The following is a 23572-nucleotide window of genomic DNA, read 5'->3' as shown; positions in this document are numbered from 1 at the left end:
AGGAATGAACTACCACAATAGGGATTCCTTTACTTAAATTGAAAGTGTTATAATATCTGTTTAACTGTCACATTACTGCTGAAGTTTAAAATGCACTCTGATAAAATCTAGCCCATCAGGATTGGCGAATCATACAAATCTCATGAATGAACATCATATAGCACAGTAGGTTTTCCTTAGCCTTTGTTGGTAGGGTAGTTGTGTCTGCCCATTAATAACAATCATGTTATGGATAAAATTTTAAGAAATGGATTGTGGTCATATGCTCTGGTTCCTCTGGATTGCTAACTAGGTCACTCAGCCGACATCAAGAGCAACAGTTATTTCTCAGGACTAAACTGCAATGCATTAAATGTTCAACATATTAAAGGTGGTGTGCAAGAGGTGCAACAGATACCCGTTTGATGCCTCAACCTTGTGGCTCACTACTTATCACCAATTAGGACAGTTACAAAGATTTGCACTTTTTTCCAACCTTCCTTGTGGAAGGAAATGATTTGACACAACAACACAAAAGTGATGAAATGGTACTATTTGTTTTTGAAGATGTTCCAGACTGAGCACACGTGTTATTTGGGAAGGGAATCAGCTGTGCCCTTTCAAAGGAAACATCCCAGTAATTTACAAAAATTACAGAAAACCTAAATCTGGACGGCTGATTGGGGATTTGAACCACTATTCTCCAGAATCTGAGTCCAGTACCTTACTACTGCATCGTCTGCCACAATCTCATGGAGATTAGGAAAATAAACAAACAATTAACATATCAAAACATTCCATTCCAGCGACACCTGAAGTGATCTACAAAACACAGGAACACTGTGACGGGACTGCTGGCTAGTAATCTGAACATTTTATTAATCTCAAATAAAAGTAAAGTGAGCCTATTCTCCTCAAAATGACATTCAGTGTCAATGGTTTTACGCTATGCAAAACAATTTGACCGTAATACTAAATATGACAAACTACACTTACTAATACAGGCAAACAGTTCCTACAGTTTCTCCTATACAACAATGAAAACGTGGAAGACTAAAATGCCTGAAGGTGTAAAACTCTTCAATAATAAACAAACTGGGGAGTGTGGTTAAAGGAAAGGGTTATGGAAAGTTTATGTTCTTCGCAAATTAGTCAAAACGAAATATGCTTTTGGCGTATTCATACTTTAAGTGCGGTAAAATTCAATTTAACTCAAAGATAGAAAGTGTTCCACGGAATCTATGCATTCCTCATAGTACACGGTAATTAAACTGCTAATATAATCAAACCGAACACGACATGGAAACTAAAAAGTTAATCTGTGTACCGGCACCTGTCATTAGCAAACGCTTTAACCCCTAATGCAAAGACGCAGTTAAACAATTAAATACAAGACATTTGGTTTGTTACTGAACTATCATTTTATATGACCACGAGCTTTCAGTTCCACTGTCAACTGGCTACACAGAATTATTCTTCGCAAAGCACATTACCTTCTATACTTTCCATATACAAAATGGGGAGAAGGAATGAAAGCTTTTTCGTATAAGATTTCATCAGATTCCAAAACTAACAACATTCTACAGTAATCCCGGAATATTTCGTTCATTCGGTACTAATAAACAGCGTTGAACACTGTATGCGTGAGTACAAATAAATATATGTATGTCAGTAGCACAACTATCAGACATTTGTCGTCATCTTGCAGAATGACCACTGTAATGTTCGACACTACTAATACCATACACTGTCACAACTCTCAATTCGGTTACTGTGAACCTAAAAATGACAGCTGCATTAAATTGTACTTGCTAATAAAAAACAAGATATTTTTCGGAAATTTATTGCAACATACCATGAACCGAACACGGTATGCACACAGCAAATACAGGAACAATAGTACAACATACACCGTTCAAATTTAAATAATTCAAACACCAATACAAATAGCTCAGAATCTAGAAATAACTAAATTACAAAAATAAAGCCATACAACATCTCGTTTTTTTTCTGAACTATAGCTTAAAACACAAACAAAATACCTACCCCAAAAATTTACGCAACACAACACTCACCAAAACATAGTACACAAACGCATCTGACTGACGACACCTGCAACAACTTTTATCTTTCCTTTCACTGCCGAAGCATGGATACTCCAAAGATTCCCATACATACAAAACATACACACACCAGACTCCCCCGCGATTTAACGGCAAACAAACAGCCAAAGATTCTGTTACAACTTTCGTATATTTGCAACCGTTATTGGCAGAAGTAATAGCACTATGCTCATTCCATGGAATAAGACGTTGCGAAAGTGTAAGCTTCAATTTCCGTGGAACTTCAGCTTACTATGAGGAGAACTTCAGATCGGTCAGTAAGCTTGTTTAGCTGTTACCACATGCAATAAATGTGACGCCACTTGGAATCCACTCCTATGGCGTCACCGAAGTTGCATGTGAAGACACCCAAATTCCTGTGGCGCCATTTTTAACAACTTTAACTTTGTGACGCCATTTTTCTACCCCCACCGCCGATTAATATCTTTCGGCTGCCAACCTAGGGGTGAATGTCAACTGGGTTCTCACACGCAAGAGAAGTTCCGTCACAGCTAATGGTATACTGCAGTTCCATGTGTGAACTCTCAGTTTAAGTGGCGCAACTTAAGTGCCGCAAGTTCTGTTATGTCACAACAAATTGGTTGTACTTCGTTATGCCACTTTCCTTCCTCCACTGCTCCTTGCTCGCTGTATTTCGAAACACAAGTGTCCTGTCACACTTACTCACGGGGAGTAGTATATCTATTACAGTTCCGGGACAAAGATTTTATTTTTTAATATATCTCGATATTTTAGCTTTACTGTATCCCCTGGTTAAAAAATTATCTGTATCCACGAGCGAAATTTTCAATTTACTAAAAAATGAGAAGTCTAATTCACTAAAAATCTAATTGACTATATCCCAATTTTAAAATTTTAACTATACCTATGAACGAAATTTACATTTAAACAAAAAATATTCAATTGAAATTAAATTTCTAACAAACTAAAAGCCGCCAGCTGTGACCGAGCGGTTCTAGGCGCTTCAGTCGAAAACCACTCTGCTGCTACGGTCGCAGGTTCGAATCCTGCCTCACGTATGGATGTGTATGAACTCCTTAGGTCAGTTAGGTTTAAATAGTTCTAAGTCTAGGGGACTGATGACCTCAGAGGTTAGGTCCAATAGTGCTTAGAGCCATTTGAACAATTTTTGAACAAACTAAATTTATTCATTTAATTATTTTAAAAAACACAAACCTTTTAAAATTTAGTCAAATTTAGTAACATGAATACAACGAGCTTGTTTTTGTTTTTTACCACAGTATATAAGACTTAAAATAACGATTTTCTCTAATTTATCTTTGTCTTCTGAAAAGATTTTAGTATAACGATGTGGAAGAGTAATTTTATATTTATCATCTAAAAGTAGTAAAATCTGTTGACTATATTTAGTTATCAAAATTACAGACTTTGGAATATTGAAAGATTTTTTTCCGTTTCCATTAATTTGGTGATCACTTCTGCATAACCATTACTATAACTGTTAAGTTGACTTACTAAATTTTCAACACTGTCTTTCATGTTTATTTTAAAAGTGCACTATTCTCATTGTTAGTAGTCCATCTAAGAACAGAACCTTCAGAACGTGAACTCCAAGTGAAAATTATTGTTCAATCTGCAACCCAGAATATTTCATTAAAATCCTTTACAAAATCCAACAGACGAATAACAACTGATGAAGGAATAAACAGATACTATAGTATAGACAAAATATTATTTTCTTTTTTAATTGTAATAACATCGAACAGCTTTACTGCATAATTATCAATTAGTTTATAATTTGACTTACCACCAAATGCTGAAAAATCTGTTCCATCTGCAAGAATAACATCAAGTAACATATATAATCTCTCACGATTTGGATGAATCCATCCATCACCAATGTTCATATTAATTTCTGTTTATTTGTATGGAATATTTAAATTATTCTTAGATTTTTCATTAAAAAAAAGAGAAAAACTGATAACTCTCGATCCTGCTAAAAAAATTTTCATAGCCATTTTCAAAATAACTGTAACGGTTGAACCATTGAAGTCGATCAAATTATTATTTTCATAAGTGACAGTAAATACTAAATATTAATAGTACCGAAAATTGGAATATTTACAATAATGTTTTGTTCATCAATTCTTGGTCCTACAAGATCAACATCTGATATAAATTCAATTAAATTATTGTTAAATTGGAATTAAACTTATCATTTGTACATTAATTCTAAAAGGTTAGATCAACAGATATATCAACAATTTATTAAAAATTGTGAATAAATTTATGATAATATTAATGAAAAGTACAGTTTCTCATGAAAATAATGATGAAATTATGCGATTAAATAATTGTCAAAATAATTCAGTTGTAGTATTTGAAGATTTCATTCTTGAAAATCACAATATACTTAAACAATATTTAACAAGATGTAGCCATATTGGAATTAGATTGTTTTTATTTTACTGAAACATATTCAACAATAACAAATCAACTACCTAGAGATAATTTTAATTTTTAAAATACTTTTAAACAAGATGCCACAAATTCAAGTCATCATGATTTCATTGGAAGTGATTTAAAATTTGATGACTTCAAAGAAATGAGTAGTTAACGTTGGAATAATGATGAAATTGCATATAGTAATAGTATATAGAGATAAAAGATTGTGAATCTTTCAAACTCTGAATATAAAAGTAGGACCTAACATTAGAGATTAAGGTAGATCGTAAACAGTGAACATAAACATTCAACACATACGTTGACAAGAAGATGAACATAAAACATAAATAGCTGTTGTTTCTTTATCATTAATAAATGTTTACAAAATATGATCATGAAGTTGTTAAAAAGCTATAAGAAATAGAAAAGCAAAAGATAATTAAAATAACAGTTCAAAATACAGAAAAAACCAAAAAAACATAATGTTAAAAATGTTTATCAGAAACTAAACCAGTTCTCTATGCAAGTACACCAGTCATAGAAAGAATCGAAGGATTGGGTGATAATGAGTTAAAAGTAATTGAAAACAAATCAAAGAAACTGAAAAACAAGTGATTCCTTATAATCAATATTATTTATACGGATTTAACAATATACCAGAACTAATGATATGAAAGTTCACATTATGATTATACACTATGTGAATCAGAAAAACAAGATTTATTGAAAAAAATATGTTAAAGAAAATAAGGATGGAATAAACCATCGAATATCGAGAAAATGTATATAACTGAAAGAATTTTTAGAATTTAGCAACAAGTTTATGGAATGAAACTGGTCAGTAGATTTAGAGTTACTGGAAAACTACCAGGAAGTATTTCAAGATGATAAATTAATAATTTGACAAATGAGATAAAATGAAATAATGGATTAATGATTCTTTGAACAAAAAAAAACTATGAACAATATGGGTAAAAAATTTTATTCTACTTATTTATCAAATTATCCACATATATTATTTATTTCAGGTCTATTATCTAGTGAAAAGAATCCAAAAATAATAAAGTCAAGTAAATGAAAAAATATAAATATTTGATAAAAAATTTGAATGCTTATTTTTCCAAAAAATTACCAGTAGAGCTAGATTCATGTGTAGATGAAAAATATGGGTAAAGGATTAATTAAAAATAGAAAAAAATCCAGTCTGATTTATTTGGATAGATGATGTTCATCAATTAATTTATAGTTTATCAATAATTCACTGGGAAAAATCAGCTGGAAACGAAATCTATCATAATGACAAGGTTGGAATAACACAGATGCTGACAAATCAATTTAATAGTTTCATCAACAATTTAAAAGAAATTATATACCTGCTGCAATGTTTTGAATAATCTGCCTCATACGTTTTGCAAAGTAAAAAATATGGGAATTTTTTGTACTATTATGAGTAACAAATTACCATTTTAAATGCACCTTTCTGGTTATAATTACCGTGGTCTCAGAATAAGGTAATAATAAAGATTGTCTAGGGATGATAAAGGAATTACTCCATGAGAACATGATGATAAAAAACCCGATATTACCTACAGAGATATTAAAGATTTGGAAAAAGAAATGAAGCAGGTAAAGAAATTCAGAAGAAAGAATGCACACTTCTGATGTCTCATTAGGTGAAAAATTAGCTACATGAGTGGGTAGAGGATTAATATATGTAAACGAAAAATAGGTGTAGGAATTCAAACCGGTAAGACGAAAATGTTTAAACAAATTCTTTATTAATTTTTAATCTATATAAATAAATAACTTTGGTGTTAATTATACTTTACTTACAAGTGGTAAAAAGAAAACAAAATCGATTTAAGTTATTTCAAATAATTAACACTGGAAAAGTATTAATCTTTTTTAACTGATTCACAAAAAAGAAGAGAGATAAGTAAACAGGCTTGGATTTACTTATTACATTAGGTATTAATGTTGCAAAAATCATTGAATATTTAATGAAAAATAAAGAAAGTTCTGGATTTTCTAAACAAGAAAGTGGATTTTTAACAGTTTTCCTAGCAGCATTATTTCTAATTGGTTCCATAGCAGGTGGTGCAGCAGCAATCCCAAAACCAGTTCACAAAACTAAAAATGCTAAGGAATGAGAAGCACAAAAAAGAGATAATCTTGTAATGCAAAAAATACCAAAGGACTAAAAATTGTAAAAAAAGTCAAAAACAAAAAAAATGATGTAGTAAAACATTATCAAATTTTGTTATAGTAGTATTAGTTAAGCAGTTAAAAATGATATATTTTGCAGTGAACCCACGACTGACGAATTACCTACTAATTCTAAAATATCTGAACGTGGAATACAAAATTTAGGTCCATGTAATCGTGTTGGTACTCATTTGATTTGTCATTATAAAACGAAAAATTTAGAATTTTTTTGATTCATTTGGTTCTAATACATCGAAACAATTAGTATATTATTTAAGTAAAAATGATTTGTATTACCACAAAAGAATATACACTTTTATTAACTTTATTTTCTACCATCTGTGTTTATTAGTCTTAAATCTGTTGTGAGATAATAACAAATTTAAAAATATTTAAAAAATAAAAAGTGTTCGTTTTTATAAATAATATATACCATACAGACAATGTAAAATTAGAAAAAGTAAAAATTTTCAATCACTAGAACCGAAATTTAATGAAGGTGACAACGACATTTGAATCAAATATAAAAATTTCAGTTATTGGAACCAAAAACTAAAAAAGAATGAACTTCAAAATTTGAAGATTTTCAGGCAGAAATATGACATATGGTATTCAATCATCAATAGATCTAAGAATTAAGGAAAAAATTTGCCATTAGACTCGTTAAAAACAACATTCAAATATCTTCAATCACTGAAATTTAATAAAGGATTAATTAGCGTGAGAATCGAGAAAATAAAACTATTGTCAGAGTCATTAGAAACAAAACTAAAAGATATACAGACTTTTCAATCGTCAGTGCACCTAAAATTTCCAGATGTGGACAAACAGTTTAAAAATAATTAAGCAGGATTACTTTTCTAGGTAGAAAAATAGTAAATCTAGTAGATCCAAGCGATGAAACAGATATTGTTAATATACTGTATTTGGAAAGAGATTAAAATTTCTTGTTACAAAACCAGACCGTTAGAGTATTTTATAACAACCAAATAATTCTATCACTACTGAACAACTTCCTGAAAAATAAAACAGCTTAATAAAATTCATCTACCAAATTACTTACAGGAAAGGACATTTAAAACATTTTTCAGTTTACTTTTGGAAAGCAGCTTTGACACCATACATAAATCAAATAAGGAATCTTCAAAATAAAGTCGTTCATAAATGGAAATAAACAAACAATGTATAACTTCACAGACTACGATTTTATTCATAAAAAGTTGTTGAGCATTGGAGAAATATAAACAAAAATTATCTTTTAACGATTTCGATTGTATTTAACGTATACTTGACCAGTTATATTACATAACTATTAGTAATCAATCAGTAAAAAATCTTTCATAAATCAAGTTTTCCAAATGTAAGATTAAAAATTGTTTTAAACAGATACAGTAGATGTAAAAAATTTGTATTAGGTGAATTGTTGAGTGATGATGATAGATTCAAATAAAAATAAAATTACTTTATGATTGTTTTTATTTAAATGGAGTTAATTATTGAAAATTTAAACATGTCTAGTGTGGAATATAGTACCCATTATGCCTATTGTAGTGTTAAAAATGATAGGGAAAACTTTTATTTTAAGCTAAAAGTTAATAAGAATAACCTCTTGTCAGAAATATTTCACAATTTTTCACGTAACTCGTGAATTGTAAATTGTTGCTCTTTTGTTTATTTATTTTTATTATTATTATTATTAGCGTACCAACGCATATATGAAAAGAGTTACGTGAAATACTTTTTTCGTTGCTGTGCTTTGAATTTCTTTATCATCATTACCTTTTAGCAAAACAATATATATATATATATATATATATATATATATATATATATATATATATATATATATTGAAGTCTTATTGTTCTGTATCTGGCCTATAATTAAAGGAACGTTTTTTTGTAACTGTAACTCATGCTAAGAATCAATATATCTTCCCTACTTCATAGTTATTGAAAATTGAAATTACTTTGTTATGAACACTGATGTTACAAGTCGTATGATCGTTCAAAAACACAAGTTTGCAGTGGATTTTATTTCTCGGTAAAATACTATTTCATACCACGCCTAGCCCAAGAACATGAGACTCTCATTAAAAAAAAATACGTTGTCACTATAAAGTTTGCCAGACCAGAACGGAGCACAGCAAGATTCCTATCAGATTCTGAAGGTACATTAACTTATTTGTACTTGGTACTATATCCTATCAGCAGCCCACGTCAACCTGCAACACATCATAAAATCTGCTGATCTGCACTGCCAGTCTGGGAGCTAAAAGAAATAATATTATTTTAGTATTATTTTACCGCTTCCTTGCGGTATGCTCGACTATATTGTAAGTCGTTTAAATACGCCGCGGCAGCGGCTCTTCGTTCTCCACGCAGCTCAGCACCACAGATAATTTTTATATAACTGAAAAATGTCTCAACAGGATGGGATAATAGGCAAGCAAGCTTTAACAATTAATAATACAAGTTTTCATTTAAACAACTCTATTAAAACATTTAAATATCTCAGTGATTACAGACCTTTGTGAATTCACACGTAATGGCGTACATTGCTTAGTCTCGACAAAAGAATGCTACATTAGCGTTCTCTACGACAACACAGGAGATCTTACTCGCACAACTTCCAAATTAAGAAGACAAAGACATTCATATTCATCACGTATTATATACTAGTTCCTTTTTTAATCTCTGTTTAACATTTATCTTCTGTGTCGGTTTTATTACTCGCCGACGCAGACGTTCTCAAAAATAAATAATAAAAAAAATACATAATTTTATACAATGACACAATATGATACACCTAATTTTCTAATTACTACATAATATGTTGTTTTTGTTTCTTACTAGACGTTACAATGCCCCCTGGCAGCAATTGACTAACGTTGAAAATGTTCGGCAATATGCTGCCACTAACGTCTGTTTGGTTATTGTCTGTTACCTTGGTTGGAACATTCACATTACGCTTCTTAGTTTTTTTACACTGTAGGTTTAATTACACTTTTTATACTGTTCTTACACTTTGCGAGGTGACCGTAAACCTAGTCCCAGGGTCATTACATTTATTTGGCTCCCCCATTCGGGCTACGTGCGATCAGAAAACCTGGGAAAACTGCGCCGGAGCCATGGTCATCTCGCTTGGTTTGTTTTAATACCCAGTTTGATCACAAAAAGTTCAGACTCTATCCAATGTTCACTTATAACAAAGGCTATTTGTGAGAGCATGTTAAACTTTTAGTCTCTTAGTTACCAATATACTTTCTACCCCTTTTTCATATTTGTGTTCTGGATTGTAATGAAAGTCACTTATTACACATTTTTACAGTAGTATAATGAATCGTCTCTGCACTTACTCACGACAATTGTTTTAAAATGTTCTAGCATTCGTGCGGGTATACTTCATTAACATGACGAAAACATATTATATCTATACATCACTGAACCAATGAATACTTTGAGTCTGTATTGAGTAACTCAAGAAAAAAAACAAATGCTTGTCACGTCATTTCGTGTCCAATAAACCCTATTCATTAGTACATTAAACACATAGTTGATAGTTCATTTGAATGACAACAATGTTGTACGGAGCTGGCGGCGCGAAGCAATTGTTGAGTAGCGTCGTCTGGAACGCCGCGTGCCGACGGCCGCTGGGTTCGACGACCGGCTCTCAGTAACAGCGACGTCGTGCTGAAGTGGCACCCAAGCAGTCGCGAACCGCGGCTAACCATTGGCCGATGTCGGCGAGTTGCAGTGGTTTACCGCGACCGGCTGGCTGGCGGCACGGCACTCGTCTCTGCTTCTCCGCATGGCTCTCCGTCGTAGCGCATGAAACAAACATTCCACAACGGTGTACTGTCTTTAAGGACACAGATTACTAGCTGTGGAAGAGAATGCAACTTGTTAAAAGCGTTTATTGTTCAGTAAGCCTTCGCTTCACTGGTATGCACAGGATGTTTTGGTGTGATAACAGGTTTCTTGTGGCATTGTGACACTGGTATTCAGGGTTCGTCACACGCACATTGTACTACACATTTTCACTCACTCCCACGGTTGATACACTGCCAGAGCGTCTTTCAACACGCGAAAATGTTTCGTTACACACATACTAAATGTCTCCGTCGAGCGATGTTTGTTTGAATCGACTCCGAACGGATCAATAACTACTGTTTTTATACACTGTCTATTGTTCGTTGAGCACTGCACTAAGACAGTCTATCACTCAACACTAGACTTATCGACGTATATATTGGTGCAGATACAACAGTCATTTTCTGTCCCTACTACACACAATATTCCGTCCTTTCCTCAATTGTTTATGCACACAGATTATTTTTTAATACCTTTTAACTGTTCTTTGCATAATCACTCTCATCTACATGGCGTCTATTTGTTTTTACCTTATCACAACACAAATTTCATATTGTTACTAGGCGTATATGGCCCTTTTGTAAAATTTTTAAAGGTGTGTGATTTTTTTTTACATAGTTTTCCTTTCCTCCTTTCAGTGTAGCTTGCCTGGTTATCACCCATCTAGCAAACAGATTTTACCATGTGCATGACAGCTTGACTTGGGCATATTGCTCAATAAATACTTCATTTAGCACTAGCATTATTTTTAATGATTTTTCCTACATGACTACAGCATAGGTTCCGCATTGGTTGACTTAATTCGCGTATCGCGTAATGAATATTCAAGGGCGTGTACCAAGTACACAGGCTTCAATTGAAGCGTTGCTACATACAAAGCGGAGTTTCCACGGAACGGGCTTGTTTTTAATTAGCTTCGGCTCCAGTGTCGTTCTCAAATCACTACTGGCAGCAAACATCACATCACATAATTGTTGCATATTACAAAGTCAATGTTTGGCTAGTAGAGACTCTCTCTCTCAGGGTTCCTTATTCTAATACAATTACAACAGTTACCTTACTATATAAGATTGCATCATTAATTGCACTTACATACTACACATAGAAAATGGTTCAAGAAATTAATCCTTTGTAAAATGGTTCAAGAAATTAATCCTCACTTTATCAACAAGAAGATTGTTCGTTGCTTAATGAGCATATAGTATTTTAATGGCTTTAATTGTTTTTAAACAAAATCTTTCCTGTGTAAGCTATTGTTCACTTTCTGATTCCACTTCCTCCAAGTTTAATTACACACAAATTTCTCCCTTAATACTAACATACTTATACTCTAAAACATAATAAAATCTTCTTACAACTATTACTCTTTATATGTGATATGTCACTGAATAAATAACTTCACATCTTTACGTGGATACAATCCTTTGATCTTCCCCATATGGGGATGTGCTAACAAATAGCTACATTCGTGGGGCACGCTTATTACCTCAAAGGGCCCTGAATATAGCAATTGCCACTTACTATTCTGTTTTAAGGTGGCTGAGGATTTAGGGTGGTTACAAATAAGTACTAGGTCTCCTACATTATATTTTTGTCCCTTAGTTACACCTCGGTCGTACCTCTTTTTTTCTTTAGCCACTACTTCTCTCCTCGACCAAGGGATGGAGTAAGTTGCGGGACAGTATGTTTTGTGGGGCATCACCTCTATGTGATAGTGGTACCCTTTTACTATTCCTGGTCGGTCGGTAAATACCATAGTATATTCCGATAGCAGCTGCGTCAACTGTTGCTTTTGTGTATCGCTTAAACCTTCAGATTCCTGCACTTTGGTTTGAAATGCCTCAACATTTGTTTCAAAATTTCGATCCTCTAAATTCGGGTAATAGAGGTCTGCTGCATGTGAAAAATCATCGAGGTGTAGTACCCAAGGGTTCCTACCTTTGATATTGATTCGATTACAACACGGCACAAGTACCTCCTTCGATTATATCATAGATAACTCAATCCTCCTACCCCTATTAACTATGCTTAATTTCCCCAAGGAGAGGTCGATCAATGCGTCCCTCTCACGGAGAAAATCTACTCCCAGAATGCAGGCCACCTTTAATCCTTTAACAACGAGGAACGAGCTCACTATGGCTTCGCCCTCCCTACAAATCTCCACCTGCACCTGGTACTTAACTAACTGGCTCTGTGCACTAATGGCTCCAGACACCTTACAATTATTAACCGGGAAAGTCGGAATGCTATGTCCTTTTCCCAGTGCTTTAAATAACTCCATACTCATTACACTTACTGAGGCACCTGTGTCGATGATTATATTCACTGCAACATCATTGATTTTCGCTTCGATAATAGCTTGCACATTTTCGTTATTATCCTTCTTACATTCGTGCGGTTTGTTCAGTAGATCTTTATCCATACTGACACCGTCGTTGTATCGCAGCATACGTATCCCAGGTATATTATTATGACTCGTGTTGCTCTCACTCCATCCCTCGGCCATCGATGGAGAGCATATCAAGGCCGATTCTAGTTTGTTGGATTGTTTACTTGTGAGGTACTTGGACGGCTATTGTCCGCGACCTCCACTATATGTACACTCTGATTTGTAGGCCGCCACGGCTGCGCAATAGGCGCATTTTGCGGTGGTGGTCTATTGTTGTCATACCGGTCATTCCCCTGTCGCTCTGGGCTTCTTCGCTGATTCTGCTGCCAATTTCGATTACTATCACTATAATTGCTCTGCCACTGACCTCGCGCATTTTTCCAGCGGTTGGTCCCTGACATTCCGGATTCGTACCGGTCGTCAAATCGACGCTTTTTGTTATAAGTTGGTTGTCCATACCCGTTCTGGCCTCTACCATTACTACCATTTTGCGAATGTTCTTGCCGCTTGTTACCACCCCCACCATTTCCATGGTTGTGGTTTTGTGCACTACTATTTCTGTCGTGTTTACATCCTGACCCATTATTCCGCGAGTGATCGCACGCTGATTTTGCGTCTTACTGGATCAAGTCTATTGAATCTAGAACAGACAGGAAGTTTTCCATGTCGCTTTCTGGTACATGTATTAATTTCTCTTTGATACGAATGGGTAAATGTGATTTTAGTAGTCTTATTATGTCTCTTGGTGATACAGGCTCGTCCCAGTAGCGCGTTTTGTTTATATACTTTTCAAAATACCGCCTCAAATTCCCAAGACGGGGTTAGTACGGTTCGGGATTATATACTTCTTTTCTTAGCCGCTCTTGTATACAAGGCGACCAATATTTCGACAGAAATGCCCTTTCGAACTGTTCGTATGTCCTGCAGCTGCCTGCTACTTCTGTAGCCCACAACGCTGCGTCACCTTGAATGTATGACATTACGTATTGAATTTTCTGTGTTTCGTTCCACACACTGGGCAAGATATTTTTAAAGCTTTTTATGAATACTACTGGGTGTACTGATTTCCGTTCAGTAGTAAATGTTTGAAATTGCCTATTTTTGATTAAACTTTCTTCAACTAATATTTTTGAACTACATGGGTTTGCTCCTGGGACATATGCTGTGTGCTCTGAACCGAAGCTACAGCTCTTCGCATTATCGACTACAGATTCCCCATTGTTGTATCGCGTATAAATTTGTGCGTTGCCAAAACCATGGTCTGTTGGCGACATAGGTTCCTGGTCCAAATGCTTTCTGCTTTGTGCTAAACCCTTCTCCAGGTCGGATATCCGTTTGTTCATATTCACTTGCCACTGCGGAATATCCTCACTGAGTATTTGTTTGATGGTTTGCACGTCGTTCTGTACCTGACTATTTACTGCGGTACTGAACGATTCGGAATCTCTATTTGCTATGGCTACTTGTACTTTAGAATTAATATTTTTGTCAATCTCACTCTCCTTCACTTCTAGCCATGAGTTGAATTCGGTTTCGATTTTAGTTGCTTGTTCGTTACACTTCTGCTCTACAAGCTGTGTGGAATCTATTTCTAGCTTTTCTACTCGGTTGGCTAATACACCTATTTCATCTACCATGTTAGTGTTTGCTACTTGCAGGTTGTTGACCTGTTCCGTCAACTCCTGCACGGCCTTAGGTATCGACTCATAACTCTGTTTCATACAGGCAATGTCCTTTTTCATAATTTCTAAAGATTGCACAACTTGCTGGTCCCGCTCAGCTTGCTGGGCAAGTAAATTTTCTGTTAATTGGCGATCTCGCTCAGCTTGCTGTGCGAGAAAAATCTCAATTTTCTCGTCCTTTTCAGCTTGTTGTTGCGCAAATTTTGCCTGGTAATCTAACACACGCTCTAAGATAGCCTGAAGTGAATACCCACCAGGCAGATTACCACTCTCTGGTTCCTGCTTTTCTGGTGGTGGTACAATTTCTTTATCTACATCTCCTTGAGCACTAGTGGGCGGTGGCACCACTTCCTGTGCCCCTGCCCCCACATTCTCACATGTTATATCCTCAAAGAGAGTACTTGTACTGCTTAAGGTACCCGGTTCTACATTTCCTGCACTAACTAATTGTTGTTCCTCAGTATCCATATTGCTCGGACGCTGACTACGCAACTTAACCATATTCCTAAATTGCTTACTAAAACACAAAATCTGACAGTTTTGCCCCTTGCACACAAAATACGTTAATTTAGCTACCCTACACTGCACACTAAAAATTACTATCTACCATCAACTTTGTCCTGTCACAAACACTAACATCAAACTACGCACAATATGCACACCACTAGCGAAATGAGATCACTTCACTGGAGCTCAACTTCTACAAACAGGACAACTACACTGTAGTCTTACCTTTAGTTTATCTGATCTCGGGGTTCGGCTGCCCCCGGATTACGTAGTCGTTACAGTTTCTCAGTACTATCAGGATCGTCTTCTCAGACTCGCTTGCAGTAGTACGTTTTGTCATGAAAGAGTGTTTGCACATTCATTAATACATCGCATTGATCATGATATACATACATACATTTATCACTAAATACATATATATATATATACATACATAACAATAGACACTGAAAGAAAAATACATAAAATTTTATGTTTGTGGCCACTTCAAATTCGGGCCCCGCGTTTTTGGGCGACAGTTTCACGTAACTCGTGAATTGTAAATTGTTGCTCTTTTGTTTATTTATTTTTATTATTATTATTATTAGCGTACCAACGCATATATGAAAAGAGTTACGTGAAATACTTTTTTCGTTGCTGTGCTTTGAATTTCTTTATCATCATTACCTTTTAGCAAAACAATATATATATATATATATATATATATATATATATATATATATATATATATATATATATATATTGAAGTCTTATTGTTCTGTATCTGGCCTATAATTAAAGGAACGTTTTTTTGTAACTGTAACTCATGCTAAGAATCAATATATCTTCCCTACTTCATAGTTATTGAAAATTGAAATTACTTTGTTATGAACACTGATGTTACAAGTCGTATGATCGTTCAAAAACACAAGTTTGCAGTGGATTTTATTTCTCGGTAAAATACTATTTCATACCACGCCTAGCCCAAGAACATGAGACTCTCATTAAAAAAAAATACGTTGTCACTATAAAGTTTGCCAGACCAGAACGGAGCACAGCAAGATTCCTATCAGATTCTGAAGGTACATTAACTTATTTGTACTTGGTACTATATCCTATCAGCAGCCCACGTCAACCTGCAACACATCATAAAATCTGCTGATCTGCACTGCCAGTCTGGGAGCTAAAAGAAATAATATTATTTTAGTATTATTTTACCGCTTCCTTGCGGTATGCTCGACTATATTGTAAGTCGTTTAAATACGCCACGGCAGCGGCTCTTCGTTCTCCACGCAGCTCAGCACCACAGATAATATTTATATAACTGAAAAATGTCTCAACAGGATGGGATAATAGGCAAGCAAGCTTTAACAATTAATAATACAAGTTTTCATTTAAACAACTCTATTAAAACATTTAAATATCTCAGTGATTACAGACCTTTGTGAATTCACACGTAATGGCGTACATTGCTTAGTCTCGACAAAAGAATGCTACATTAGCGTTCTCTACGACAACACAGGAGATCTTACTCGCACAACTTCCAAATTAAGAAGACAAAGACATTCATATTCATCACGTATTATATACTAGTTCCTTTTTTAATCTCTGTTTAACATTTATCTTCTGTGTCGGTTTTATTACTCGCCGACGCAGACGTTCTCAAAAATAAATAATAAAAAAAATACATAATTTTATACAATGACACAATATGATACACCTAATTTTCTAATTACTATGTAATATGTTGTTTTTGTTTCTTACTAGACGTTACAAATTTTAAGTAGGAAATAACTGAATCATGTGGTTTTTATCATTCTAAATTATTAGGTAAAGATACAAATCGGTATGAAACTTGTATTAATTTCGAATATTAATAACGAGTTGGAAATTGAGTTTTATTCTCTAAGAAACTTCCGTAAAGTTAATTATGCCATCAAAGAGTTCTTTTTCTGAATAATTAATACAAATAACGTAATAACTTCGCTAACAAATAATTTCCAATCTTTCCTTTATTGTCTCAAAAAATTTGCCGAAGTTCTTAAATACTAAATTCGTAAAATTTGTTCTCAATTTAAATGTCTATTTCAGATAACTTATATTCGTTTTTGAACATGTTTTGACACTGTCCAGATAACATAATAATTGATAACATAATAATCTCATTTTAAAATGAGAAACTGAGGTCTTAATTTTTCATGAGTTAATTGAGCAACAACTTATTCATACCTCTTGAATGATTTATTTGACTTTTGTATTGTACATTTACATTAGCTTTTAATTTATATTCACTATGTTTTCGATCTGATGGTAAAACTTCATGGACAACGTATTTTGTATTGTTTGACTTCTACTTCTTTGATTTTCTTATTAAACAATTTAAATGAGACACATTAATAAATATTGAAAACTTTTCAATACCTTTTACTGCCCATGATTCACTCAAGTTTAAAAACTAATCACATTTAAGTTTGTCAACGATATCTACGTGCTTTCTAGTTGCTGTGTCTATATTTTTATATTCTAAAATATCAGTAATATTTTTAGCTTAAAATCAATTTTTATTATTTTCATTAACAGCTATTTATTGTTGTTTGTATTAAATGTTTGGTTTTTTTAGACGTATATATAATTAAAACTTATTAAATTTATATCTTATAATTATATACAATTTTTTTCTTTATGTGTGGAAAAGAACAAATGAAGTGATTAGCCTATTCCCTATACAAGGAAAAAATTAAGAATGAAATTTGAACAACAAAACAATACACTCCTTCAAGAATTGGTGTTACAAATTGTATAAACATGAAAGAGAAGTTTATAGGGAACACAATTTCGAACATGTAAAAACTTGTAAATAACCGGGAGAACATAACATTTATTTGTGAAATCTGTCGAAATGAAATTCAATATATATATATATATTTGATTATAACCTACCAAAATGGAGAATGAGCTTGAAAGGTTAAGATTTTCAGAAACTCAAAAATAGATATTGTCATAAGTATGAATACCATTTTGCAATATATTTGAGCATTCATTAAAAATTACCATATCAATAAAAAAATATGAACTGATCTTAATTCAGATTTTACAATGTTTTTTCATTTTTTAAAGAAGTTATCTGTGTATTCATTAAAAGTTTTTAAAAAATTTTAAGTCCTAAAAAGCATGTGTTACATCATTTAAGTTTTCAATATTTTTTTGGCATGATTGCACAGTTTCCAAAATTATATTTTTGAAAAATCACATATATATATACATTACTAAGTTTTGAAAATTATATATTTTAGGTTTTTATATTTTTTAAATGTTTAAATTTAATTATATTATAATGAGCATATGGCAATGTTCAATTCCCTCTTGTGATATAATTCGTTTTCCATCTTTAGAATATATAACAATTTTATAACATTCGATAGTATATAGTTTGTGTTTTATATATCTAATGAAATTCGTTATTCTACACTGTTTAATTTTGGCACATAAAAACATATTTTTTATCATTAATTGTTCTTTTTTTACATATTATTTTTTAACCGTTTTGATTTTTTTATATTCTTGTCCTTGCTTTATAATCATAAATTTTCCATCGTAAACTAACATGCTCCAAAATAATTTTTCACAATTTTTATTTTAATTTTTTTTATTTATTTAGTTTATGAAATTCGTTTATCTTTGGTTTTATATTGCTGTAAAAATCTTCAGTTTTCATTAAGCAAACAAAAGAATGTTTGTCTGTATAACATGATTGAATATTTTTACAATATCTCGGTTTTATTACATTAAAATGAAAATCACACATTTTTGTTTTTGAAAAATCCAAAATACTCATGCAAATGTAAATTAGTTTCGTAAATATTACTATTGTTTGTCTCATATTAAGTGCTGCTAGATTATCAGAAAATAGCGTTGTATTTTCATAATGTCGTTTGGAAATATAATACATGTATTGTTTTCAGTTTGATACTGTTTTAATATTCTGTCTATTTCTGATATTTTCCAAGTTTTTACCAAAAATTGTGTTTTTCATTGTATTATAAAAATCTCTTTCAAATTCTTTACTGCACTTCTTCTCATTTCTGAATTAAAATCAATATGTCTCTTCAACGAATCTGACTGTTCCAATGACGAGAATCAAAGGATGTATGGTAATTTTGGAGGACGTTTGTAGGATTTTTTAGATTTCTATAATGTGGAAAATATTTTCCTTTTATAACAAATTTAATGTTGTTAATTTATTTCCTCCTTCAGTGCCTAGTGGTATATTGTTGTGTTATTCAGTTCGATATTCTAAATCGAATTCTAAAATATAACTTTATTTAATATAATATGATGTTTCCACTACTTTTTCAGTTTCACAATTTTCTGAATCTAACTATTCGCAATTTTTAAATGGTAGAATTGTGACATTGTACAGGCGTATAAACTATTTGTGTCTAAATATGTAATGTAATTCGATTTTTTTCTGGTAGAAAATTTTCCATATAAATATTATTTGATTATGATTACCTTTTAATACTTTGTAAGATTTCTACTCGATTGGTTTTTGAATAAATAAAATCGTGCTATAAACATTTATATTATGCAGTTCAATATTTGGCATTTTTAACATATAGTCTGAAGATAAACCAAGTACAGTAAACTACGAAGTGAGACGAAATTTACAATATTATATTCATATCTCTAAAATTTTCAAATTTTTTTGCTAATATTAAAACATAAGATTTCTTTTATAATTTTGTATTATCTGCAAACAAGGTTTTTTCAATTATAATTTTCATCAGAAATATTTGAATTATTATGTCTTGCTAAAAATATTTTTGTAAGTAAATTTCTTTCTTTACTGTTTCTTCAGAATTTATGCATTCATAAATTTTTAATTAGTAAAGGTAAAACTCTTTTCTGAAATATTTTTAAGTTTCTTTAAAATGATCTTCTTTGAGATTACATGGTGAATTAATTTTTAATGTGTATGAAAATCTTAATCCTTCTTCAACTTTGGACTGTATGAAATATATTTTTCTTCATTTTTTGAATAGTTTCAGTATTTTGATTATCTATTGGTAATTCTTTAATACAGAAATGAATTTTCTAAAATGTGAATTTAAACTGTACAAAATTAAGCATTTTGATTAGTAAGATTACAATTAACATGCAACGCTCCTCCATATTTACCTGTTTATTGTAAATGATCTCGTACTCTTGTCACCAACAGTAATTTCTTCTTCACAAATATAACAAGTTTTTGAATTTTTAAAATTTATTATATTTTTTAGCAAGTTTCCTTTATACATTTTGATCATATACTTCTTTCCCTTTGCTAGATTCTTGTTTTAACATATCAATGAATTTTTCTGCTGCATTATTCCCAATATATGTTACAGGAGATTTAGAATCGTCATTAGTATATTTGACATAATAACTAAACCAACATTGTATAAGCTTTAGAAATTCATTAATGTAATATCACTCAGGATTTTGTTGAAATTCCAAATGTCATTTAATAAACACTCCAAATCTGTATAAGTTACAAAAGGTACTCATAATGAATTACCATAATATTTAATTCTTTTACCTTTTGCATTTTTTTCTGACATATATATGTTTATTTCTGTATGGTTTTTACAACTGTTTTCATGTTTGTCTAATTTTTCTTTAGACTGAAAGTAACTTATACATCTATCACACGGTTACACCTTTCCATCACAATTATTTGTTTGTGAACTGATTAATCTACAAAAATCATTAATCTAACAATAATGTGAGTTTGTTTTTCGAAATTATAGAAGTTTTTGTTTAGTCTTTGTGTGATAAAGTTGATATACAATAAATTTTTCATGATAAGCATAAACATTATTTGGAATGTATTTAATTTCCTTCAAATAATTTAATATTTGTTAATTGAACAAGAAAATGAATTTTTTTCTTTTTAGTATATTCCATCTTTTTCTAATTCCAATATTTAAAATATTAAACTCTTTCCAGAAGATATTTTACTGGATATAAAGCTGAATTTCCTGAATAATTAAACATTCTAATCTGTATCTTAACATTAATTACCATTTTTTTGTCTTTAATTTCTTTTGGTAAATCGATATAAGATGAAACCGAAATTGGATTGTGTCTATTACCACTTAAATTTTAATTTTTAATACAAAACAAAGACTGACAGGAGGTTTTTCACATTTCTTCAATTTGAGTTAATGGTTTATTTATTGACTTTAATACTAATTTTCTAAATCATTTGTTCTTGATGAAATATCTTTAGATGGTTTAAATTTAATTCTTGTAGTTCGTGTTGCGTTTTAAAACTACAATAAAATTTCATGTTAACTATCATCCATCATCTTTGTATTAAAATTTTCTTAAATTTAGTGACTACTTATTCTTTAATTTGATTAAAATATTCTTGTCGTTCAAGAATATTACCGACATCATTAATGTTTTTAAATATAATTCTACATTTAAAAGCAGTTCCTTTCCTGGTAATTCATGTAGCTGTTTAAAAAAAATCATAACCATCTATTAAGTTATAACCTGAAAAATATTCTGCAGTAATTTTTTGATATTTATCACATAGAAACTTTAGAAAATAATTTTTAGTCATTTTACTGTTGGTATTTCTTTTGATAAGAGTTATTAATTGCCCTTTATTAAGTTTATAATAATCTTTTTAATTTTTTCGTTTTACAGATTTTTCTATTCAAATCGTTATCATTATTATTAATGTTGTTTTAGACTTTCTGATAAGGTCGATTAACTGATGCTCATTAACATTACTGAAACTATTTCATTATTTCGGTTTACAGATTTTATGGAGATCTTTTAAAGATTAATTCTTCAACTCCTTATCGCTACCGATAATATTTTCAACAACATTTAAAAAATACCATTTAATTTTCGATAAGTTTAAAATAATCTTTTAAATTTCTAGATTTACAAATGGATCGAATTTCTTTAATAGTCTTATATCTTATTTCTTTGTTATTCCTATTTTTCAGATTGAAATGATCAAATATCCCTAATACATCTTTTTTAGTTGCATTTGAATAACTTTTGCAATACTTTTCTAAATCATTATAATTCAATACCAGTTTTTCTTTACATTGGTTTTCTAAGTTTTGAAATAGTTCAGCTATGGAATGCATATTTTCGTATTGTTGTTGTGGTCTTCAGTCCCGAGACTGGTTTGATAAAGCTCTCCATGCTACTCTATCCTGTGCAAGCTTCTTCATCTCCTAGTACCTACTGCAACCTACATCCTTCTGAATCTCCTTAGTGTATTCATCTCTTGGTCTCCCCCTACGATTTTTACCCTCCACGATGCCCTCCAATACTAAATTGGTGATCCCTTGATGCCTCAGAACATGTCCTACCAACCGATCCCTTCTTCTGGTCAAGTTGTGCCACAAACTCCTCTTCTCCCCAATCCTATATAAAAATTAGCTTCTTATGTTTTAAAATATTACAGCTGAAATGTACATTTTTAGTTTTTAAATTAAAGTTTCGTTAATTGTAATAATTGTATTTGATTTGATGAACATATTAATAAAGAAAAAGTGTATTGGAATTTTTAATATATATATATATATAATCTGTAGAAATTATTTTAAAGAAAAAATTTATTTTTTTAATTAAACGAAAATTTCGTTCATTGATTTTGATGAACATGATTTGTTGAATTTATTTACGTAGAAAAAATTTATAAAGTAGTTTTTAATTAAATTAAAATTTCCTTTGTCAGTATAGATAATTTGTTAAACAGGGTACACAGCACAACTATAATAATAGTTTCCTATCGAGATATTTTAAAAATTTGTCCCAGAATTTTCGTAGATATGCCACTATCGAGGAATTATTGCAGCTCTCTATTCAGTTTCAGTACGTTTGGATTTTATTACTGAAAAAAGTAAATGCCGCACGGGATTAGCAGAGTAGTCTAGGGTGCTGCAGTCATTGACCCTGCGGCTGATCCCGGCGTAGGTTCGAGTCCTTCCTCAGGCATGGGTGTGTGTGTTTGTCGTTAGGATAATTTAGGTTAAGTAGTGTGTAAGCTTAGGTACTGATGACCTTAGCAGGTAAGTCCCATAAGATTTCACACACATTTGAACATTTGAAAAAAGTTAAAACAGCAATCAGCAGTTATACTTTTGTAGCTTCAGGAACTACAAGAAGAACAACATATGTTTCTTGTGTGTGTCTGTGTGTGTGCAGGAATGAACACAATATTTTCAAACCAAGAAATTTGTTCAACGTTTGGGAACAGCTGAAGAGTTGAACCTCATAACTTTAAGTAGATTTTAGTTGTCATACAATTATTTTACTTTTGATAGGCAATCAGATGCTTAGCTAGTTTAGAAATGAGAAACTGTCTTGCAAGGCTTCTCGCTGACATATTTTTCAACTATTTGGAACATTATTATTTTTCC

The 23572-nt window shown here is 31.8% G+C and overlaps 1 protein-coding gene across 2 annotated transcripts in view; it reads right to left on the bottom strand.

Annotated features, from left to right (window-relative positions):
• The window catches only part of LOC126248575 (cullin-2), a 190678-nt gene extending 188485 nt beyond the window's left edge, over nucleotides 1-2193 (bottom strand). Inside the window, exon 1 of one of the 2 annotated variants that reach the window (XM_049949681.1) lies at nucleotides 2055-2193. The gene's annotated coding sequence lies outside the window, so the exon portion shown is untranslated. Of the gene's footprint in view, nucleotides 1-2025 lie in introns of both variants that reach the window. The other variant, XM_049949680.1, reaches the window with a different exon arrangement.
• Nucleotides 2194-23572: the final 21379 nt, after the last annotated feature.

This window comes from Schistocerca nitens, chromosome 3, assembly GCF_023898315.1.
Source record: "Schistocerca nitens isolate TAMUIC-IGC-003100 chromosome 3, iqSchNite1.1, whole genome shotgun sequence".
NCBI classification, from domain to species: domain Eukaryota; kingdom Metazoa; phylum Arthropoda; class Insecta; order Orthoptera; family Acrididae; genus Schistocerca; species Schistocerca nitens.
Note: the sequence above shows the minus strand (reverse complement) of the source record. Positions and strands in the feature narration are given on the sequence as shown.